The sequence below is a fragment of the Ambystoma mexicanum genome, chromosome 2q (assembly GCF_040938575.1).
Source record: "Ambystoma mexicanum isolate Mex_15411 chromosome 2q, UKY_AmexF1_1, whole genome shotgun sequence".
Taxonomy (NCBI): Eukaryota; Metazoa; Chordata; class Amphibia; order Caudata; family Ambystomatidae; genus Ambystoma; species Ambystoma mexicanum.
Window position 1 is genome coordinate 922,461,947 of NC_090924.1, and position 20,263 is coordinate 922,482,209.

Sequence of the window (20,263 nt, forward strand, 5' to 3'; positions counted from 1 at the left end):
TAACTTCAGGGGTGTGAAATCGATGACGGTGGGAATGACATCAAAAGCTTGCTTGCTGCCATTATTGGGGGGAGAGCCAATTGCATTTGGAAGCGAACAGTATATCCCGGGGTGACTGCATAGAACATGGCTCATGAGGGAGCACCACTTAATAATTGCAGGGAAGATGTATGGAGGGCGCTCAGTGTACAATATCCTGATTTTATTTAATGTATTTATTTATTTATTTCCATTTATAAAGCGCACAACGGCCCTCAGGCAACGTGGCGCTGTTACAAGAATATTTGCTTAGGTGCTGGTTACATAGGAGAAAGTCTTGGTGTTAGGTTACAGTGTAGTTGTTACATACATACAGTTACGTTTTGGGTACATTGTTGGTTGGCATACATGTTATACAGTAAGGCAGTAGTTATACGGTACATAGTAAGGTAAATAGATAAACAGTAAGGTAAGGTTATAAGGCATAGCAGCTGAGAGAGTATGGTCTACTTAAAAATAATGGTCTTCAGGGCCTTTCTGAAGGCCATGAGAGAAGATTCTTTCCTAAGTCTAAGCGGGAGTGCATTCCATGATTTAGGTGTGAGCACTTCAAAACTAGAGCCTCCTGCTTTGGCTCTGTTAAAGGCGGGGATTATGAGTTGGTGTGAGTATAGGTCACGTTTGGGTTTGGTGGAAGGTGTATTCGTTCGGTTAGATAAGGGGGTGCAGCTTGTGATAGGCATTTGTGGGTGATTGTGAGAGCCTTGAAAAGAATGCGCTCTTTGATAGGGAGCCAGTGGGCGTCTTGTCTAGCCTGAGAGATATGCTCTCTCTTAGGGACACTGAGCGCGGCTCTGAGGGCATTGTTTTGGGATATTTGTAGTTTATTAATGTTTTTGGAGGAAGTACCTAGGAGGAGGACATTGCAGTAGTCCAATTTTGCCCCTATGGTAGCTCTTGCAATATTGAGGCGGTTTTTGGATGAGAGGTGAGGTTTGATGGCATTGATGATTTTAGTTGTGAATGCTGCTGAGGACGAGATATAGCTAACTTGTCTGTCCATGGAGAGGGTGGAGTCCAGGAAGACGCCTAGAGTTTTTACCGCGGTTGAAGCAGGGATTATAGCAGTTTCAATTTGGAAGTTACATTATTTGGTGTCTAGTTTTTTTAAGGTCTCCTTGGGGCCAACTAGTAAGATTTCAGTTTTGTCCCCATTGAGACAGAGGCCGTTAGCTGCCATCCAAGCATGGATGATAGCGTAGATATGCTGTAGGGTTTTCAAGTCTTGCTCATTGTCACGTGTAAGAGGGAGAAGAATTTGTGTATCGTCAGCATAATTGGTGAAGGTTATGCCGAATTCTTCTAAGTCCATGAATAGTGGTAGAGTGAAGAGATTGTAGAGTGTGGGAGAGGTGCACGAGCCTTGTGGCACTCCACACCCAATAGGGGATGGGTTGGCTGAGGCCTGGTCTGAGAAAACCCTCATGGCCCGACCTTCCAGAAAGGATGTAATCCAGATGGTGGCTTCTTGGGAGAAGTGGGCAGAGTGTCTGAGGTGTCTAGCTAGGATCTCGTGGTCGACCAGGTCAAATGCTGCAGAGAGGTCGAGGTGCAGGAGAAGTGCGGCCTTGCCTTTGTCCATGTTTTCTAAAAGTTGATTTTGTAGGTCTAGCAGAACTGACTCTGTGCTGTGCCGTGGGCGAAAGCCAGATTGCCTTTTTCCTAAGATGTCATGTATTTCAAGGTAGGACTGAATTTGTAGGTATGCCGCGTTGTCCAAGATATTCAACAAGAAAGGCACCGTGGTGATTGGCCTGTAATTGTTTGGGGAGTCTGGGTCTAGTGTCAGTCTTTTCAGGAGAGGCCGGACCCAGGCTTTCTTAAGGGAGGCGGTTACAATGCCAAAGGTGAAGGAGGCGTTAATGAAGGCTGTGATGAACGGGGCTAATGTTGCTGCACAGTCTTTGACTACACTAGCTGGGCAAATGTCACCCTTGCACAGTGATGGTTTTATGCGTTTGATGATTAGAAGGACCTCAGGTATGGTTACCTCCCTAAAAGTAAAAGGTGTTGGTTGTTGTAGGTTTTGAGGTGTGGGTAAGACTGGTTCTGGATCGTTATGTATTGGGAGAATGGCAGTGGGTATGTTGTTGAGATTGGCTTTGATTTTATCTTTGCAGTATCTTTGTTGAGCAGTGCATGTTGGATGTCGTTGCACCACTTTTCATCTTTTACAGTTTGTTGTGTAGATGAAGGAGGGATGCTCAGTTATTTGTAGATGGCAAATAATTCCTTAGATTGAGATTTTGCATTGTCAATTCGGATATTATAGGCGGCCGCTTTAGCAGCGGCAATGGATGTTTTGTATTGTTTGGCTATTGTGAGCTAAGCCTCACGTGTGGGTCCAGATGGGCTAGAGTGCCATTTTTTAAAGGCTAGCTTTTTGATGGCTTTTAAATCAAAAAGGTCTTGATTATACCACGAGTTGGGATGTTTGATCCTTTTCGCTGTTTTGTTTTCTAAGGGGGCTATGGCGTCTACTGATTCGCTGAGGGTTGTATTGTAGAGCTCGACCAATTCTGTAGGGTTGTTAGGAAGTGGGCGTACTAACGCTGATGCTTCGAGGAGGGGTAGAATTCTGTTCTTAGTGAGCAATTTTCTGGATCTGGCCATAGCGGCTGGCATGGGGGGCATTTGTTGAGTTTCTACTTTTGCAGGTATGAAGAAGTGGAGGAGGTGGTGGTCAGTCCAGGGTCGAGGGGTGTTGGAGATGATGTCAATGCCATAGTTGATACGTCAGACATGAGCACGATCATGACATGCAAGATGCGTGATGATGAAGACCCTGTTGCTTACATTTTAGATATTCAAGAGCATTGCTGCCTTGAGACTCATGATCCGTGGGATAAAACCATAGCTATTCTTATCACATATTGTGTCAGGGATTACCTGAGCCAGTACAGAGGCAAATGAAGGAACTACTGAGAATGGAATTGACACCATGGCCAGAGATCCATTTGACTTTAGATCACCATTGTCAGTTGATACAAGAGAAAGCTAGAAAGAAACTTGAGGAAAGAAATCTAGAAGAAGCGAAGGTAGTTTAGAAAAATCTATCGAAGATTTCAATGGAAGGAGTCATGTTGATAAGTGGAGAGGGAGTGGTTACACAATACACACAGCATGTTCAGTCAATGGCTGGAGGAAGCTTTGCCAGAAGGGGTGAATGCAATCACTGGCCACATGGGGAAGAGGGGGTATACCTAGAGGAAGAGGGGTTGGATTTCCAACTCCGCAAGGAGGAGGGTTTAGTGGGGGACAGATTTGGAGGACCACCACACCAATTTTGAACATGTAGGAAAATGGGACACATCTCTCAGGTATTCAGGAGAAGGATGCAACAGAATTGGCAGGACCCAAGAGGGGGGACAACCTACCCTCCACCATACAGTGCAGAGCCACCCGACTGTTGTGCCCAAGATCACACCCAGCATCAGGCATATGCGCTACAAATGCAATCTGCACAACAAGCACTGGTGCAAGCATGACAGCCGCCAAGACTACCACAGCAAGCACCCATACAGATGCAGCAAATACATATGCAACCTTAACCACCATTACAGCAGAACACCATGGCTACGTGGAACACATGTGCGGGAGCACAGACACCTACACCCAGAATAGGGAGTGTGACCGTAGTGGGAGGGAATTCTTTCACCGGAACAGGGATTAACCTATACCCAGAATAGGACAGCCCACAGACTGACTTGATGTGTTCAATCCTATCTGTTATACACAACCCAAAAGAGGAACCACGAGTCGGTGTGACCATAGGTGACAAAACATTCTCCTTCCTTGTAGATAGCGGGACGACCAGATTCTTTGTTAGGGAGGGAAGATACCGAATGTCAGGCATTGCCATGAATGCACAAGGCTTTTCTGCGGCTACAAATGTGGTTCCATTTACTGACAATGTGCCTATTACCATAGGACAACATGACCTTCCCAATACCACTATTTACTCCAGCCAGACACCAGTTAACATAATGTGGAGGGATATGATGAGTAAGCTTAATATGACCATATCCTTCCCTAACCAGTGGCTAGTGTGCTCCACTCCAGGGATTAACTACATGAATGCACGAGAATTTGTATTTGCATTCTGTGGCCAGAAAACAAAAAGGGGTGTGTCCATGGATCCTGAAGTATTTCGGTATGGAGGGAAACTCTTACTAGCATAGCTTCCTGGGATACAGGGCAGCATATTGTGACTACCTGGAGAGTTTCTATTCAGGCCAGAAGTTTCCATGGATGAGGTGGAAGGATATGTGTTCCCACTAGAATTGGAAACAGTAAAAGTGAGGGAAGAGAGAGTGATTATTCACGGTACTGATGACGAAGGGAAAGCATGGCAGGCAGTGATCGCCGTAGATGAGGGACTCAGACTGACTGACTTAACAGACGAAGAGTTGTTCCGAGCCAATGAATCAGATGATGAAGTAGTGTTTTTCATAAGCCTCACCTATTGAGTGAAAATTGAGAACAGGGAAGTACCGCAGGGATGGCCTTGATAAAAAAGACACCGTCATTTCTCCAAGAAGATTTGGCACAAGTACCGAGTGCATTGTGGACCAGCAGACCCTATGTCATTGGCCTACTAAAAGGAGTAGGTGAAGTTAAGATTAAACTAAAACCAGGAGCAATCTTGCCAAGCGTGAAACAATATCCCATGTACAAAGAAGCAGACAAGGGTATTTTTGGGACAATTTGGGTGTTAGTGCAACACAGGATATTACTGCCATCAGAGTCCCTATGTAACATAGCTGTGTACCCACAGAAAAAAGTGACCGGGGGATGGGGGTCATAGAGATTTATTCAGGATCTACGCCCCCTAAACAATATTGTTGAAGCATAATTTCTAGTGGTTCCAAACCCAGCTACGATACTGTGCAACATCCCACCCAAAGCTCAACATGTTACAATAATCGATTTAACAAATGTGTTCTTCTCAATCCCCCTTCATGAAGAGTCACAAGACCTGAACTAATTTTTATACAGAAATAAAAAGTGGAAACATACAACTTACCCCAGGGGTACTCTGAGTCCCCCTCGATATTTAACACGGTCCTCAAGATGGACTTAGAAAATGTGCACCTTGATAGCACAGTAATTCAGTATGTGGATGACATTCTGGTGTGCAGTGAGACAAAAGAACAGTGCAGGGAAGACTCAATGCAACTGATGACAATGTTGGCAAACAACGGATACAAAGTAAACAAGACAAAATTGCAATATTGTGAGGAGGAGGTTTTTTACATTGGACAGTTGATATCCCAAGAGGGCAGGAAAGTGACCCTTGAAAGAGCAGAAGCAATCATGACAACACATCAGCCAAAGACAGTGAGAAAAATGCAACAATTTGTAGTCCTTTGCAACTATTGTAGAGCGTGGGTCTACAATAGTTGGATCTTTGATTACAGCACATATGCCAGCTGTTAAAATGAATAAAAGAGGCTCAGAGAGATTACAGTAACGTAGCCTCGACAGGCGACATGATAGAAGCATTCAATTAATTAAAAGAAGCAATGTACACAGCACCTGTTCTAGGTATCCCTGATTACAGTGCAGAATTTTACCTGTTCTCACATTCGAATAGGGTAGTAATGACAGCAGTGCTCACACAAAAAGCCAACTTGGGACTCAAACCGTTAGCATAATACAGTGGGCTGTTAGATCCAGTAATGAAAGGCCATAATCCCTGTGAGCAATCTTTGGCTGCAGAAGCCTTTACAATTGAGAAGTCGGCCAATATCATGGTGGGCTGTAAAGTAACATTACATGTGGAGCATGCCCTGTTCGGCATTCTTGAAAAACCCAAAAGCACATTGACCGCGCAGAGCGCACCAGGGTATGAAGTGATTGTCTCCAACCCAGCAATCAAAATAGTAAGATGCAGAGTAGTGAACCCAGCAGCCTTCATAGCAGAACCAGTGGGGGAAGGAGATCATATGCATGACTGCACTAAATATACTGAATATTATGATCATATACCCCATTTCTGAGAAAAGTCTCTCAGAGGGCGGGAAGTGCTCTTCATTGATAGATCCAAATCAATTGAACTGACTTCAGGGGAGAGACACACTGGGACCACAGTGGTAAAATTAAAACAGAACGATAACTTTGAAATACCGGCAAGTGCGAGATGGCCACTCCATTTTTCAGCACAAGCAGCAGACTTAGTAGTGCTTATTGTAGCTCTAGAGATACATGAGGATGAGGAAATCACAGTGCATTCCAACTCCACCTATGTGACATCAACAGTACACACAGGGCTGTCACATTGGAAAAGGCGGGTGTCCTATGCTCTGAAGGCATGCCAGTGCAGCACGTGCCATTATTGGACAGGCTCATAGACGAACTACAACTCCCATTGGCCAGCGCTGTGGTGAAGCGCACGGCCCATACTAGAGAAGGAGACCTAATTTCTCACGCCAATGAAGCCACTGACATAGATGCGGAAAAAGCAGCATACTTTCCTGACATAACTGAATTTGACACACCAACTAATAAGTACACATGGGCATGTAACATGGTAATGAAATAAGGCTTACATTCCATGCTCATGACACAGATAATAGAATTGCAGTGATGTGCACCACCAGAAGAGCAGGAGCTGTGGAGGGGGAACGGGCGCTCAGTGTCCCCCACCAATGACAGGTGACAGGACAGCATGAGCAAACCGGTCGTGTCCCTAGTGTTACTTAGAGTAGCATTAGACAGCTCCACTATCCTACTCACACAACACGAGATAGTCTTGCGGGTCAGATTTCAGAAGACTGGTCATGCCCAACCTCGCTGAGCATGTTACTGCATTTGTTGTGAATTGTATGTCAAATGTATATAGCAGGGCACATGCTGCGAGTAGTGAGAGGAGCAATACCACAGTCTACTGGACCCTTCCAACATTTGCACATCGACTATGTGGATATGCTCCAAAGTTCTAATGGCTAGAGATACATGTTGTAATATGCCCTTTCTCCTAATGGATCGAAGCAGGTCCCTCCACATGCCCCGATGCCACATGTGCTGCAAAATTCCTCGTATGAGAGGTGTTCCTATGATGGGGAGTGTGCAAAGTACTTCGGTCTGACAATGGACCGCATTTTGTGAATCAATTGTTTGAGCACATCACAATCCTACTGGGTATTAAGCACACATTCTCCTCTGCTTATCCCATGCAGGCACATGAGATTTGTGAGCACCTCAACAGCCTTCCCATAGAGGGAATAGCCAAATTAAAAATTACCCTGAAAAAAGGATTGATCCATTGCATACTCTTAGTCCTATTTGCATTACGCAATCAGCCCAGCTCAGACCATAACCTGACTCCTCATGAGCTAGTGACAGGACGCTGTCAAACTGATGCCCATAGTGCTTCTGTTGTTCTCAGATCGGAAATGCACGAGTACCTGGTAACTATGATGGCAAGTGTCTCCTTTATATCTCAACAGCATCGAGCCTGGTAGGGGTGGTCAAAGAAGAATGATGAAGATGACCAACAGCTTGACGTATAGACTCTGCTCCAGCCCCTGGAGATTCTGATTATGTGAAGAATTTTGGTAGGATAGCATAAGCCAAGGTTTGAGGGCCCCTTTGTGATTGAAGATGTCACCCCCGCCGCAGTCAAAGTCCAAGGCATCTGTTGATGTTGCATGAGGTGTGCTTGGATCCACCTCATGCAACATCAAACCTTGCATAGGCGAGACCCCCCTGCCGCCAATGCCAGATATTGAAGCTGAAGAAGTGACAAGAGTACAAACCCTGTCCATTACAAGGAGCAGACAGCAAACCGCAGAGAAAGAATAAGAGTACAATGTCCTTTCTTTACACACACATCTGCTCAAGTGACCTTTTCATTTCCAAGCACTTTTTATCTGCACAGTAAAAGGGAGACACACTTTTTGAAAAAAACAGATACTAAATGTTGCCTCTAAGAGTACTATTATATGCAATTCTTTCTTTCATAGTAGATAGTGAACGTGCTTTCAAGACAAGCAAGGTACCGCTTATTGCTTTATTAATAGATCCCAAAACAAGGTTCATCTTTAAAAGGATCATTGTAGCCATACTCGTTCCATTTCTTCTGTAGGGTTTGATCATCTGGAAACCAACGTGATAGTATCAGTAAAAGGAAAAGAAAATTATGAATCTTTTTAATTTTGCTAAATACAGACTTTTTGCATGTAGACTGCTTAACGGACATGTCCCTTTGCAACATATGGATACATTAGCAGTAGTGATTGTAGCTGTAAATTACCTTCTGCTGTCACTATCTCTTTATTCTCATGGTATTACAAGAAGTGATCCTCTATCATGTCCCCAAACCAGCATACACTAATGTGACTCCTTTTCCCATGTTGAATGAAGCACTGTCTCAACCTTTCTCTACTGTTACTAAACACAGAAAAAGGCTTAAGAGAAACACTTTCTTATACATTTAGGTACCCCAGGCCTAAACGTACTGCGGTCAACCCTGGTTATAACATGCACAACATATAAAATATGAAGACCGGTTGCTGAAATTACAGGAGACCATGCCACGTATGGGATAATTAATGCAGAGAGCAAAAATATTAAATTTACTCTCTTAGATTATATCATGTCAATTAATCATTTATTAATATAAAAAAAGAAAACACTGTCCTTGTCACAGTGAAAACTCCAATTCATTATTCAAGGTAAAACTGACAATAAATACCTTTTTCTTGGATACATAAACGAAATTGAAAGCTAAATTCAACATTAATACACACACAACATATATAATGAGTACATTGATCAGACTACAAGTAATATACTTCTTACTACACAGCTAATCTACTATTTAGCTACAATAAAGTGCATAAATGACAATCTATCATTTCTATAGCCTTTCAACTAGGGCTAGGTGCTAACCAGAGAAACGCTGACAGTAATTTTGAACATATAAATGCCTATATGGCTGATTCAGCCCATGTGACCAATAACATGTGGCATTAGCCCATGGCCCGGGTGGGGAGGGAGACTTTCAAGGAGAGCTGCTATGTGTGCTCTCTCATTCATGAGCACTTCTAGGACATTTGTGGCCACTGAAATACCAGCAACCAGAGCACAATGCCTAATGAATTTGGCACTTCGCACAGCTAGGAGCCAATTCCAAGGGAAATGGGCTTCTTTAAGATGGATGTCGAAAAAGACATTTCCCTATGAGGATAGCTACATTAAAACAAAAACTATGATGGATGACTACTGGAAATAAATAAGATGGTACAATAGATATTGGATGGCCCAAATAGAGGATAAGCTAAAATAGAAGATCAAAAGGAATTGCAATGTCCAAATGATGGGAAGAGAGAGATAGGGATAATCCTCAGGTGTTGGGAAAGCCCCCATCTACTGGTATACAGACATGCATTTACCTCAGGAGGATGGGTTGAAGGAATTATGGGGTACAAAGCCCAAGCACTCCTGACAGTACCAGTAGAGGTGGTGCAGACAGAAAATGATGGGTGCCTTAAGGAATGAGCAGAGTACTCACAGTTGCTCACATGGGTAGAAAATACAGCAGGCTCCATACCCATAATACCCTTAAAGAATGGCACTCTATGTTTTCAGAACTGTGGCTAGGTGAAAGTTGGAACAAATGAAGGATATAAACGCATAACACAAATACCTGGTATGAAAGTTCGTACCATGGTGCTCAGGGACCACTATTGGGCCTGTGGTTCAAAAGGTTACATGCAGCTGCCTCCAAGTTGGGGGGAATATGTTATTTAGTCCTAATCAACACACCAGCTCTGAAAATGTCCCTGAAACCCAAACAAAAGTAGCAAATTGACAAATTGGAAGAAGCACTTGATGAGATATCATATGAGTATAGACTGTTCAGCAGAATGGAAATGTTCTTTGCCCCTCTGTCCTGGATAAAAGCAACCACAAATGTCAAGTGGTTGCAAATAACTTGCTGGGAGTTGCTACAAACAATTAACACGACTGTGAAATGCTTCAACACTATAAAGGAAGAGCTAAGAGCAGTAAGGCTCATGGCTCTTAAAAACAGGTATGTCCTTGACCTGATAATAGCCATGGATTGTGGCATGTGCACACACATTTGCCTGTCCTGCTGTACATACTTACCATCCCACGATGAAGATAATGGGACCCTCACAGAGGCCATAACAATACTAAGCGATCTCCACACAAAAATGATGGAGGAAGTGGACGAAGTGGAGCATGATGGTGACTGGCTCTCTTATCTATTCTTCTGGATCCCCTCCTGTCTGGCTAACATATTAAAAATACTAATAGCTGTAATAGTGTTAGTGTTATTCAGATTCTGCATTCTAAGAATAGCCATATGTCAACGCAAGAATACTGCTATAAAGACGGTACGGATGAAGATGATGATAAATATGGACACTAAGATGCACAAGCACACACAAACCGATGATCTACCTCTTTTGAACTTAAAACAAAGTCCTATCGTCCCTCCAGGCTACAGAATTGTATTATCCCTGTACCTTTGTAATTATGTGAGGCATTAGGCATTCTGCAAACCAGATGGTGAGGGTTGCTATATGACCTGAAGTGTGGACGAGCATATAATAAATTCAGGTAACCTGAGGGGGGTGACAAAGATATGGATCCCTAAGGTACCTTACGAGAGAGAGGATCCTCCAAGAAATGAGGTCCAGGCCTCAACCAGACGGGCTAATGTTGAGAGGTAAATGAATGAGTCATTCATTTCGTCTGCCCCTCCCCATCTTGATGTTATAGAATTGAAAGAAGTGCATTGTGCATGGCATCCGCCAACTCTCCGCCACCATACTGCAGTGACGAGAGATGCTACTCATTAAGGCAACCCTGTCGACTTTACCCCAGAGGGATCAAAGAGGAGATGAATGTGCAAACTCCAGTGGATATTGACTTGTCACCAAAATGATGGAAGCAAATGACATCACTGCTAAAATTGACACACATAGACACATTAGACATGAAGCAGATATGCATCCACTAAGATACCTGAACAATAGGTCAAACCGCACTTAGATATGAAGAATGTTACCTGCATCCAATAGACACTAGAAAAAATATACTCCATATATACGTTGAAACGGAAGACACATAAGAATACACATTAAGCTTGCTTAACTCAGAAACTCAACAAGACCAAGTGGTCATTTTGGATAAGATGGACGGCGCAGCCATGTTCAAGTGAATGGGAAGCATCAAGAAACCTCAAAGCTGTGGGAGTCCCGACTCACTGAATTGGCAGGAAATTTAGATCCGAACAGACTAGATAATAGATGCATAATTCTTGCCAAGGTTACCATGGAAAGGGAAGTTTGGATCGGCACCCAGGAAAACAGAAGATAACAGTTCCCAAGCATGACACACATTTCTTTTAGAGGAAGCAAAGAAACAATCAGTCCAAGAAGGTCAGGTGCTCATTATTAAGGCTCAACATTGAGAAGAAGGTAGCTTGAACAGGTCTCCATTGGACAGGAAGAGTAAAGACACCCGAATTAATAAGGGATAAAATCCTAGTAAACACTGAGCAGAATAATCCTAAATGTGATCTCCTCACACATGATCTAAAGTTGGAGAATAATAACTATTCATTAGCTTCAGGGACAGGCAGGCTGAGGCCTTCACTCCCCTTGAATTCTAAGGACAAAGATACAAGACAAAATCAAGTTCAAAGTTAAAAGTCCTGGCTTGTGGCCTAGAGAATCAGAAATGATATCCTAATTAGGAAAAGCAGCACTCTGGTGCCGCTCCCACTGGCTACTATTGTTGCTCATGTGCTGATAACCTTCCAAATTGCCAAGGTTGGTGAAGTCAATGCCAACCAATCCCCATCCTCCAATAACACAGACTTTTAATTGTTGCATTAGACAATCCAGTAGGGAAGAGATGGCATGTATTCACCTGTATCAATATAGGAGGTGGTCTCAGGTGAAGCCATAAGATAGAGCATGACTAACACCTGTGGATCGCATACCTAGATGATTCCCCTAACCAATCCCATCGCCCATTAGGATTTTGGAATCAAGAATGTGATGAGTCATCAGTTGTGACGTATTTCTTCCTTTTAACCGGTTCTCATGCTGGAGGAGTACGAGAGCTGGGAGATTTTGGATGTTCATAGCTGTCCCTGTTTTATACGGATTGTCAATAAAACAGGGCATGGGATTACCCGGCCTGTCCTTTCTGCTTAACTCGGGGGTTTCCACCCTATCTAAACACTGCCATTCCATTAAACATGAAATCATAATTTACTGTTTATATAGCATGGCATATGGAAACCCACAACCAGCAGAAGACACATTGCTGTTATAACAGACAACTGTTTGTGTCTTAAGTCAATGTAAATCGCAGCTATTGTGCTTTTTAAAGGATGTGTTACACAACATGATGATGTATGACATGATTTCCCATCTCAAAGAACTCTAAATATCAACCTCAGCCTAATGGAAGCTCAGTAGGAACTTCTGCCATTTGAACATGTGGCTACTATCAAGTGGGTGCCTAGCTAACTGGGCTATCTTGCCTGCATTATCATAGCAGCTTACATAGCATGTCCTGCCACATACCCCAAATCCATTACTTGTGAAATGGCTCATAACTCGAGATCTTACCCTTCCTCATTGACATAAAAGAGCCTTGTGTTGGGGCATGGAACATGAACATGTATTGGTGGACAGTTCCATGTGCCTGAGTTCTTTACTATAAGGGATGGAATGGGCAGGCACTAGCTTAGTGTGCACGCAGTTACTTTGCTGCCCAGCAGAAAATGCACATACTGCAAGAACACGGGCCAGTCAGATGAATGAGCAACGACACCCTGCAATCTACATGCCTTAGGTACTGCACATGAGGGAGATACATGTATGGAGAATCCTGCTGCGTGTAGTGTGGATTCCCTTGGAGAGTGCCTTGAGCAGGAACCCAGAGCATGTCTGTGTCCTGTTTCTGGTTGTAGGCATGATGCATGTGGGGTGGGAGGAGAGAGCCACTTGCAGAGAATGGGTAAAATCACTGATGAGGATAGTCGGAATGCCTTAGGGGTGCATTGGAAATGTGTTGGAAACACAACTCAAAATTTAGCAGAGTGGTAAAACATGCACCTTGTCAAAATGATGCATGATTTAGTACTACTGCCAAACTCTTAATGAGGCCCCAAGCCTCTCTTGCTCTCTCTTGCTCTGTGTCCCTCTATCTCTTCCTGGCTCTGCCTGAATGTGCCTGTCTCTACTTAATTCTCTCTAACTCTGCTTAACTCTCTGTCTGATTCTTTGGCTGACTCTCTGCTTAACTCTGTGTCACTCTGAATGACTCTCACTGATTATGGCTGTCTGTGGTGGGACTGTGAACTGACTCGATCTATCCGACTGAGCCTCTGTTTACCTGTATGACTCTGTATGACCCTCTGCCCGGTTCTCTGGCTGACGCTCTGCTTAACTTTTTGTTTATTCACAGTGATGCAGATTTTCTCTCCCTGAATATGGGTTGTGTGGTGGGACTGTGACCTGACTCCATCTATCTATCGAAGTTTCTGATTGTCAGTATGACCCTCTGTCTGATCCTCTGACTTACTCTCTGGTTGACTCTTGCTAACTTTGGCTGACTCTGATTGTGGCCTGGCTGTCAGTGGAGCAAGCAGATGTCAGTTCAGCAAATTAGACTGACTGGCATTCTGCATTGTGCCATGGTTACCAGAACCATGCTTTCTCACATCCCATGAAAAATGGGAAAGCACTTTCCCAAGGCCCCTGTGCCACCGCATGGCAACACACAAGTAAGGCGAGCTAATTACTGGAAATGGACTCTAAATTGAAAATAAGAAGGATGAGTTCAGACTGGGATAAAGTTTTAAAGGAAGAACAGTGGCTTCTATGATCATTTCAGCAATAGGAAGGGCCAATGATCAGAGCTGAGGTGGACAATTGAAAGGATTTGATCATCTCAAAGAAAATGGTTGACATGCTGTCTGCTAAGACCTTGAAGGAGCAGAAGTAAATTTGCACTCAAGTGGCGGGCTACGTTCCTTATAGATTTGAAATACTACAATGGTGTGGTTAGCCGCCTGAGAGATGCAGCCATTTAAAAAGACCTTCTTTTTCTGAAGTATTCCTACATAGCATCATTTTAGTATTCACAGGCGGGATGTTTTGTCTTCTTGATCTCTCCTTTTGTGCCAGCTGCAGTCTTTATTTTTTTAGGATAACAAACTCAATATCCAACCAGAAATTGGTTTGACGTTTGTTGCTGATGACTTGTTCCAGGAGATCCGGGGTCCTGCTGTATACATGTTGGGGAGCAGGATTTCAGGGAGTTCCCTGCACTTTGTGTACTTTCTGAAAGTGTGAGCAATGTTTATAGTGTTGTCTTTTTCATTGGTCTGACGTGGATGGCACACAACATGGGAGTTAAAGTGGGGAGTTGCAGGAGCTAACCGATTTTTCCAAACTTGTGGTCTGTGCAAGGAAGTGGTTTGACTGGAATTCTAGGTAGATGTAGGTAAGAGGACGATAGGCTGGTATGCAAGATGTGACCTCCTATGTGGACTGAGCATGTAGGTCGAGCTCAAGGTCAGCGTAACTGAATGTTTCAGGAATTATTTGGGTGCACCATTAGAAGGATACTCCAACAAAATATTGAAATTCCCCACGAAGAGGGTTAAGTTAAATGTTGTTGGGAGATTTGAGATGTAATGCACCAATTCTGCCTTGGAAAGGTTGGTGTCTGTAGAAGGTGATTACTGTCAGGAACATATTAGAGCTGAGAAAGCATTTACACACAATACCTTTGAAGGAAGAGGTAGCAGATATAGCGGTCTGTTGTCTGCCTGGGAGATCAAAGCTCTGATCCCCGGATCCCCTGATTTGTTCTACCTGTTGTTGATGTGGACCTCATAACCAGCATGGAGCAGTGAATCAACCAACATAGTGTAGATGTCAGAGAAGCACTTTTTCTATAAGTGCCAATAAATCAATCACAGAGTCCCCCAGTAGACTGTGGGTGTTGTCAGCATGTTTGTTGGCAGATCTAGTGTTCAAGATACCTATGTTGAAAATGGTTATGGCCTTTGAGATTTTTATAGTGGCTGGAGTGGGGAGAATTGATCGAGCAGAGGTTGAACTATAAAGGGTGACTGATGGTTGAGGGTTCTGTAGGCAGGGCGGCCATCGGGGGATGGGAGTAACAGGAGGGACTTCCCATGTAGGGATAGGTATAAGTTTCAAGAGGACAGGGCGGAAGGAACGAATTGAAAGCAAGGTGTTTGTTTGCATGTTCGGATGCATTTAGGCCCACCTTTGAGTGCAGTGAGGAGAACAGGTTGATGTGCCACCCTTTACCTTAATGTATGACTCTGTATATGATAGGGAAGAGGGTGGGAAACATGAGGGATTCCCGTGCAGCTGGACCATAACAATGAATGTGCATGTCCATAACTGCCATCCGTGATGTAAGGTTTGTATAGGAGTCTGCAATATGTAAACTAGGGTTACCATTACAGGAGTTGTTTTGGAAAATTCTATTTTTCAAATTTAGGAGCACTTTGCTGAATGTGAGGCAGGTGACAGCAGCTGTGGAAAAGTTAAGGACGGGAAGAAATTGATATAGAAGGGAGACATCATAAAGTCAGAGAGAAACAGCTTGTGAAGAACAAGAGGAGTGGGTAGAAGGAAAGAGTAAGACAATCTGAGTGTGGAGCAGACAAGGAGTGGAGATATTCTCTGTAGTGTGGATGAAAATAAAGTAAAGATGGTGGCTCTGAGTCATCAATGGAGGTGGGAGAACACAGATGGGGAGGATAAGGATCCAGTCTGTTGGAGACGAAAGAGGATTGGATGAGGCCAGGTTTTAGGGATAATGTCCATGAAGGGAGAACCCTTCAGTTGTGTACAGGGGTGAGATAATTGTCTTTAACTCCTCGTGCTCAATATTGTCCATAGTTACCATGGTGCCTTTCAGCATTTGACTGTGTCCTGCATGGATATGTTCATGTTGTTTTTACCTTAGTTTTACCTTATTTCCCCAGAGTTAGTCTGCAATGTTTGCTTTTCTTTTAAGATATTGTAGTAGTACGCCACGCATAACATGTCTCTGATAATCCCTGTTTGATAATAAGGTCCAGCCGGTGTCTCAACATCAGCTCAAGGACTTAAAGATTCTTAAGGGTCTCCTGGGCAACAGTAGCAGCCAGAAGGGGCAAATCTTGAATAATGGGTGATGGTAATACTTCGCAAAAGAACCAAAGAAACCAGAGTCCTCACCCATCCTTCCCTCTTGGTCTGAAGTCTCTGAAGCACCTTTAGGCCCACTGTTTCCTGGGGGTAACTGGGTGTCTTGGTTCTCTGGTCCTCAGCAGGAGGCACGCTCCTCACTTCTTCCAGTAAGTGTCCCTTCTGTTCCTCAGAGCAATTAAGGATAGGGGTTCTCTCCCTTCTGCCTTCTCTCCTATGGAAGGAGGCAACAAGTCCTTAGATGTCCAAGAGGTTAACCAAAAGAGTGGGCCTTTCCACCTTAGTAATTAACAAACCCTAATAGGGGACTGGTGAGTTCCGAGCAAGCTCGGACTGGCCTATGTAGGCCAGTTTTGTTGGTCAAAGTGGACCACTTCTTTGGCCAATGTGGCCAGTTTAGTGGGTTCTGACCATTGTTACTGAATAAATATTCTTTAAAATGTCCAATTTGCTTCACATTTTGTCAGAAAACTCCCCCTGGGTACTAATCAAACAGTCTGTCAGAAAATAAATAAATTGCCTTGTGCAACTGTGGCCCACTTTTTAATTAATTTGTGCCTGCAACAATTGTATGCCCCCGTCCGACCCTGGTTCTAGGGCCTCTTCTATGGTCCAATGGAGAAGACTCTCTTGTAGGGTGTCATCCCACATTGGCAACAATTCCCAGGCTGTCTTGTTTCTGATGATGTTGCTGAGTGGCAGCTGCAGAGCATTCTGGGAATCCCAAAATGATGGCAGGGACTCGCACTGTCCCATAGCTCCCAGGATGCCTTTGCTTTGCCCACATCCTGCCTCCTCATGAACAAAGTGCACTGGCATCATTCACTAATCCCTAGCTCTAATCAGCCCCTGCTGGGCTGCCTCTTTGACTCTGTATTGGGCTCAGCTCAACCCTTAAAAGTCCCCATTACAATTAAATGAATCGTGAATGTGTCACTTGGAATTGATAACAGTCCATTCTGAGATGCACACATGCCAGCTGGTTTCAGTTCTCAGAGAGGTGGGTGTTTTTACAGCCTCTGCATCAGCACCAATCACTGAGCCGCATTTTTAGCACAATGAATAAACTTGGAACTAGTATGGTCATTGTGTTGCTGTGCATATAACAGCATATGACTTTGGTTCTGTGCTGCTTTATATATACAAGGAGGTACCATCCAATTTGTAGATTGTTAGACCATAGCCACCAGGTATGGCAAAACATTGGTAAAACCAATGAAATATTAACATCAGGCTTTATTGTTTTTAATCAGCACACTGTAGGTGATGTGTGGCGGCCTCCAAGACAGCCAACGAGCTCAAACTAAACATGGGCTTTACCTCACAATATCAGCCCACACTATGATCCTCCTTATGTGTGGGATGCTGCCGTCATCCCTCTATGCCTGGCCTCTGTAACCCACTACAGTTCCCCCTCGTCCACCATTACACTTCCTCCTAACCCCAACCCCACTCCCTCCTCCCATTCCCCATTCATTAACTTCCACTATGACTATCCCAGCTGCAGCGCTAACCTGGTCTCCCTTCTGCGCCACTTCCTCCCTCCAACATGATTGTCATGGAAAAAGAGAAGGGACTAGGAATAGTTTCCTTCTTAATTTTCAATGACAGACATTTTGATTTGTAATCTTTTTTAACTTGTAAAATTGCCACCCTGCTCTTTCACAACTTGAAAAAAGCTGTTGACAGTCTGGAAAGCATGGCAGGATGAAAACAGCTACAATTCCAATGGTGGGAGGAAGTGCTGCTTCTTAATGGCACTGGACCCATGTGAGGCCCTTGCTTCGTTAAGGCGTGTAACTTGGGACCCCACCATAACGACTCCCCCCTCAGTTGTTATTGCTCAGTTAAACCCTGTTGCTGACAGACACAGTTTTGTGTCTAACAGTCTAGGCCTCTATCTGTCTGTCCTTTGTCTTTTTCACCCCACCTCTGTTACTCCATTCCTCACTTGCCACCTCTCTTGGATTCTTATTCTACTAATATGATGTCATTACAAGTCAGGCGGTGGACCATGGTGCTATTAGGTTCCAAGGTGAGTGGGGCGGTAATTCCCCATTCACCATTTGCCCTTCCCCATTCCCATTGTTACCCCATAGGGCATAATGGGGATGGGGAAGGCGCTAATTAGCACCAAGGTCGCTTAGCGCCTTGGACTTTAACGCCTGCAAAAAGCAGGCATTAAAGTGTGAATCAGGCGTTAAGGGTTAACGGCGCCGACGGTACCTTTAACCCTTAACGCCTGACTTGTAATGAGGGCCATAGTCTTCCTGTAGTCTATGCATTGCATCTCCTCCATCACTTCCACTGCCTATGCCGAATCACCCCCATCCTAGCGTACCACATTGGCTTCCTCTCCAGGCTAGGATACTGTTTAAGACTGCATGTATCATCTACAAAGCAATCACAAGTAGCACACAGCGTACCTGGCAGCTAAGCTCCATGTATTGGGTGGCACACGCTTCTCGCACAGCAAACCATAACTCGTCCTCAAAGATAAGACCCTCAAACAATCTCTTGTCACTCACCCACCCTCTGGAACTCATTCTCAGTGTCGGCTCGGAATACCCCAACAAATCTCCAATGTCGTAACACCACCTAACCAAGGACTAATTCCAATGGACACACATACTTACGCACAGTCCTCAAATCGCAGTACTGCAATATTGTTAAAATATGCAAGCCCAAAGGCTGGCTACCCACGCTCTTTACAGCACTCTGCTGCTCTCGAGCTAGGTCCGCACTTATAAAAGTAAACCATTTCTCTCGCTTCAGGAGTATTCTCATCCGTCCGCACCACTTTCATATCTGGTGCCTTTCACACACACTATTTTTTCGTTCAATCTCTCTGACTGTCACTCATTGTTTTCTTCTTATAGGCTCAGAGGTGGCAGGAAGAGCATAGCCTACAGCTTGCTTTCACTTATTTTGCAAAGATTGTGGTTCATTTCTGCAACCGACTACTCACTGTCCAATCAAAGAAGAGCAGTTGGTAAGGTCAACACACTTGCAATTACTGCGAGCATATAAGATGCATACTTTCAGTTATACGCTTACCATTCCCTTCTCTCTTGTTCCTGTACCTGCTAACAGATGCACAACTGTTCAGAAAATGTCAGAGTTGCCATGGGAATATCAATCATCGTGCAAAAAGGAAACCCTGAAAAACCATTCCAGAGAGCTGTGTGCTCACAATGAGGCTATTAAAGGTCATGTATACAAAATTTGATTTTGTTAAGTATCAAGAGATATATGATATAAACTCAATAGTTCACAGCGTGGTCCGATTCCTTGTTAATCCATCTTTTCCATGTCAGAGAGAACAGACACCTCTTAGGTAATTTTGCCAGCAAGTGCATTTCGGACATGAGTCCATCGGCATGGCAAAAGATCTCTGTCCATTGTGTTTCTCCCTAAATCTAAACCACTCTATAACCGCGCAATGGGATACGTGAGGACTACAACCAAAAAAGATTGTGCCTATGATCTATTCACTCCATCCAAAAAAATAAGCATTTCTTTGTTATCCTTAAGCATCGTCATATCAATTGTGGTTTGAAGGAACTTGTATGCTGTTGCAAGTTGTGAAAGAGCAGGTCTAACAAACAATGTAGGGCTACATTGGCATGTGGCTAGAAGTGTTAAAGACCTAATAAACAATTGTATTGGTTAGAGGAAAGCTCCACGCATGTCATATGAAGCTGTTTCGCCTTAAGAGATTTAGTCAAACAATTGAGGGTGGTGATCCACTAGACTTTGCCATTCAATTTATCAACTTTGTTTTTGAAGCATAATGCGTGACATACCTGGGATTGCACCTGTGGGCTCAATATTAATAGATGTCTTTGGTCCTCTAACAGATGTTTCTATCAAAGGAAAGAATAATCATTGTTTGAGTTATGCTTGAGGAGACGTTCTATTGGTGAGGTTCCCCTTATAACAGGCTCCTGTTGAAGTGTGAAACTATATTTGTACACTTTTCTGAAACATGG

The 20,263-nt window shown here is 43.8% G+C and overlaps 1 long non-coding RNA gene across 1 annotated transcript in view; it reads left to right on the forward strand.

Moving 5' to 3' along the window:
- The window catches only part of LOC138569037 (uncharacterized), a 46,371-nt gene extending 27,114 nt beyond the window's left edge, over positions 1–19,257 (forward strand). Inside the window, exon 3 of the long non-coding RNA XR_011303070.1 lies at positions 19,151–19,257. This is a non-coding gene — a long non-coding RNA (uncharacterized lncRNA). The remainder of the gene's footprint in view (positions 1–19,150) is intronic.
- Positions 19,258–20,263: the final 1,006 nt, after the last annotated feature.